Here is a 5,291-nt window from a genome sequence, read left to right on the forward strand (position 1 = left end):
ATATTCCAGAAATTTTGGAAACTTTCCAGGATTTTTTTTGGAATAGTCCAGGGATTTTTGGAAAGTTTCCGGAAATTTACAGGAAATTTTCCACCCCTTTGCAACCCTATTCCTTATGAAGGTAAAATGCATTAAAACCAATTTCAGATGTACACTACTAAAAAAAAAATGATTTTCTTACTAAGTAGGCTATTTTTGTCTTGTTTTCTAGTATAAATATCTAAACATTCTTGAATCAAGATGTATTTACTGTACAAGTAAAATGACTTATGTCTTGTTTACTGAAAAATACAATCTAAATTTTGTTAGTTTTTTGCTTAAAACAAGCAAAAATATCTGCCAATGGGGTAATAAAAATAATCTTAATTCAAAGGCTAAACAAGATTATTTTTCTTGCCCCATTGGCAGATATTTTTGCTTGTTTTAAGCAAAAAGCTAACAAAATTTTGATATTTTTTTCAAAGAACAAGACATAATATATTAAGTCATTTTACTTGTAAAATAAATGCATCTTGATTAAAGAATGTTTAGATATTTATACTAGAAAACAAGACAAAAATAGCCTACTTAGTAAGAAAATAATTTTTTGCAGTGTAACAAGAAATCTGCAAATATTATAATGCATTTCAACTTTGGTTACAATTACTTATGAAAAGATATGCCTTATAATGCATTGTACATAAAGGCTTTAAGTAAATTGTTACCAATGATTTTTCAGTATATTCTTAAAGACACCTCCATAAAACACATTTACTTGAGAAGCAAAATAACTTAATATATTCAGTCTTGAACATAAAAGATAAAATTTAACTGAGTTTTTGCTTAAAACAAGACAAAATATCTGCCAGATACCACATATGCAGAGTTTTAGCAGCTAGGTATACACTAGTTATGACTGTGAAATAATCAGTATTGAGTTCTGGACGGACAGAACTTCTGATCATGCAACTCTTTCCTGTTCCTTCACAACGAGTCACAAAGTCACGTTCCAGAACCTTCACTCTTTCTGCTCCTCTCTGTTGAATTGAGCTGCCAGCCTTCAAACTGCAGCCTGAAACCACCACAACGTTCAAGAATCAACTGAAGACAACTATTCTACCAGCATTTATCCACTCAACAACAATACACATGCAACAAAAGCAAAAGCAATGCATTTCTCCTCCGCTCTGGCTTGTTTTTTTTTCTTTTTTTTTTATCTAGCATTCTAATAAAAATGATGTTATAGGGCCTTATGAAATCAGTTTTATTTTTTCCAAATTCTTATTTGAATTTTTCCGGATTAAGTTTCTTTTTTCTAAACATGGTATTGTATATTATGAATATTGTTAGCTCTGATAGGAATTGTTTATGCTCTATTGTAAGTTGTATTGGATAAAAGTGTCTGCTAAATACACAAATGTAAAATGCATAAACGTAATCTCTCTTAATGACCAACACCAACCGTCCTCAACAGAAATCAAAACAGATTTGATTTAGAAACATTTGAGTGCCACCTCTGTTGAGTAGGTGATGAGTAAACGTTAAAAACGGACAGACAAACAATCATAAAGCGCACAGACTGACCGAGGGGGATTTTGAGATGCTGGCAGTGAAATGACAGATAAATATTTACACTGGGGTTCTGCAGTAGATGAGTCTGAGCCTCGCTCCTGCCAAAAACGGTGCTTTTTGGTCATTCAGTGTTTCTTTAAAAAATGGGAAAAAACAATAATAGCCTCCTGATAAGATAATAATAATAGTAATAATACTACAAATTCTACAAATAAAAGCATTATAAAAGGCACTAAGGATTAAGGAGCTGCTGGGATCATGAATATTAATCAGGTTGTGTGCGTTCGCTCGAACTGCTGCATGCTATGTACAGTAAGACTCTCTTGCTCTCTTTCTTTGCGTGTGTGTGAGACAAAGCGACGACGAGTCGTGCGCTTCACACTAGAGTTTACGGTACGTCAAATACAGGTGCGCTGCGCATCCATTGAGATGAACTGAAAAATAGCACAGATCTCTTGGCGGAGAGAGAAACTGAAGCGCTCAGTCTGAGTGTTCGGCGAGTGAAAATATATCTGTGCTAAACTTAGCCTCCAACTCACACTGGCGAGTAAAATCTGAGAATTTATTAGCCATTGGCTAATATTAGACATCATTTAGTCGCCCAGAGTGAAGATTTAGTCGCATTTGCGAGTGATTTACTCGCAATGTAGAGGGTTGGATGACCTAGCTGGCAACAGAAAACAAAACTGCTTCTTTCTTCTGACAGGAACACAAGCTCAGTGATTTAATTGGGACTAAATGGGAAGCAGCTGCTAGACAGCAACGGAATCTCAAACCTTTCTTACCTTTGACAACAGAAAATTGCTAAATAGTATCAGGATGTGAGGTCTGACAGATAATGAGCATGTGGTGTTAATTAACTATCAGTACTGAGGTGATTATTATCATTAATCATCAGGCCTTGAACTTCAAACTCACTGAGCGGAAACAGAGGTGTGCTGACGGAGCGCTGGGCTTTATCAACTCGCCTCCACGGAGACACGCTTTATACTAGGGATGCACGATACCATTTTTTCAGTATCGATCCCGATCTGATACCAAAAGTTCTGAGTATCGGACAATACCGATACCGATCCGATACCAAAAGTTCTGAGTATCGGACAGTACCGATACCGATCCGATACCAAAAGTTCTGAGTATCGGACAACCGATCCGATACCAAAAGTTCTGAGTACAGTACCGATACCGATCCGATACCAAAAGTTCTGAGTATCGGACAATACCGATACCGATCCGATACTAGCACAGTTTCCTATACCTCAGTGTGTGTTGACCCGATCATCACTCTTTTGTGTATTACACACAATCTACTAAATATAGACAACTTCATTATAAAGAAAAATAACAAATTAAAAAATATATGTTCATAATCTATGAGAAAAATAGGCTACTATTATAAACTAGGTTAGTGGATAATTCAGCAGCAAAAGTTACTCTACAAAAATGATGAGTTCACAATAATTTTATAAAATCTAAACATTTAGAGAAAAAACACTATTTAGTGGGGAAAAATAAAAGTAAATAGGTGTAATCTGGTCAAATGTTACACAATGCTCTTTGTATTGTAAAATACATTCATGAAAAACAAGTAAATATAAATTAAATACATTTCTTTTACATTTATAGCACAGTAATGAGGCAGCAACATATGATAGATAAGAGAACAAGAAAGACTATTAACAATCTTTCATTGCGCAAAAGTATTATAACATGAAAGGCTGCAATACAGAGCGGCACAAAGCGTTTATACGCATCCCGTGCGCAGAAAGACGCGCTTGAAGCAACACGGAGTCATCCTTCTATGCAACTCCGCATAGAAAAGTTCAAAGCACAAAGGGAAGAGACATTGATGCGTAGTGTATTATATCTGTGCGTTAGTTTATTGAGCCTTTTCTTTTAACAGTTTTAAATTTCAGTTACTGTGCGCGTGAAGAACAATGCATAGTGCGCTCTACTCCACGATCTAACAGAGAGCCGGTAGAAAGTAACGTTAACATGCTTTAGAAACAGCACGGAACTCCAACAAGATCAAGTATAATAAGAGGAACATCGTATCATCTTCGAGAGAGTTTCGTCGTCTTGACTGTCGTAACACTGAATGAGGATGACAGACAGCCGCAGCGGAGAGAAGAGTTTACGGCAACTTGAATTTAACGACTTAAATATTCGTACCTCACATTGAAATATGGAACGGTCTCAGAACACTTGAAATATAGTGTAAGGAAACTTTATGGTGCTTTATAATGTTTTTGTGCCTTTCGTGGGGCTTAACAATAACACAGAATAGTATATATGCACAATATCGGATTTGGATCGGTCTCGTCAGATCCAGCAGAAAGTGGCAGTATCGGAGCGATACCGATACCGAATATTGGATCGGCGCACCCCTAATTAATACAATTGAATCACGACACACACACAATAAAAACGTACATACAACTTAAATAAATGCAAGGCAGCAATTAAACCTCTTAAGTTGCAAACATTATTTTGATGGGTTCTGCTGACATAATAATAATGCAACTTAATGTTGTGTGTAAATTAAACTGACATTTCGGTTATTATTTTTAAAAATTCAATTGAATAACTTTGAGTAATTAACTTAAAGATTTGTGTTTATGCCACACGTTTCTTCTTTAACCTTATTTCAAAGACAATAGAAGTCATTATGAAATTACATATAAAAGTGGGTCAAAAAAAGCACACGTAATTTCAACTAACTGCATTTAATATAAATTTAAACTCTAATACATTTTCATTAAATTCTGAATAACATGCAGTTAAGTGTCTGAACACATTACATCCAGTTTGCACTTAAGTATATTATGTTATTTCCATAAGTACTCTTTTTTAAAAGTATGCTAAAGTGTACTAATTTTTCCCAAGGCCGATGACGCCATCAGATTGAGCACAGGAGAAGCAAAGCCTGAAAGCAATGAACGCTGGCATCAGAAGCGGGTTTGAAGACCTTCACGAGGTCAAAATACGGCATAACTGACGCCACATGCTGAGGACACCAGCGGCCTCGATGAAGCCCAGCCAGCGGCGCTGAGAGATCTCAAATCCCACGAGAGCATGAGAACATCTGCAGCAGATGACCAGAGACACATTACTAACCTGCAATACAGCTAAACAGGAGGAAACACCAAGGCACAACACACGATTAGACACAAACCTCTCTATGCAGGGACATACTGAGAAATGCAAGAAATAAATTCCCAGTATGTGCTTCTCAAGTATTTTTTACATGCACCACACGCGCAGATTGAAACAAGAGCAAGTAGTGCAGTAAGTGCAAACATTTGCAATGAGGAAAATGTGCATGTGCTTCTGCTCAGCTAGACTGTTAACGTGATAGAGATTATCTCAAATGCATTTTTAAAGAGTACATATAAAACGTTAAATGGTAACACTTTACAATAAGGTCCCATTAGTTACTGTTAACTAACTAACTAACATTAAAGTAATTGTTCACCCAAAAAATAAACATTTGCTGAAATTGTATTCACCGTCAGTTCATCCGAGATCAGGATGAGTTTGTTTCTTCATCAGGTTTGTAGAAATGCAGCATTCTCAGCAATGGATGCTTTGCAGTGAATGGGTGCCGTCAGAATGAGAGTCCAAACAGCTGATAAAAACATCACAATAATCCACAAGTAATCCACAGCACTCCAGTCCATCAGTTAACATCTGGAGAAGACAAAAGCTGAGACAAATCCAGCATTAAGACGTTTTTAACT

This window comes from Sinocyclocheilus rhinocerous, unplaced genomic scaffold (assembly GCF_001515625.1).
Source record: "Sinocyclocheilus rhinocerous isolate Xijiao unplaced genomic scaffold, SAMN03320098_v1.1 scaffold1041, whole genome shotgun sequence".
Classification (NCBI taxonomy): domain Eukaryota; kingdom Metazoa; phylum Chordata; class Actinopteri; order Cypriniformes; family Cyprinidae; genus Sinocyclocheilus; species Sinocyclocheilus rhinocerous.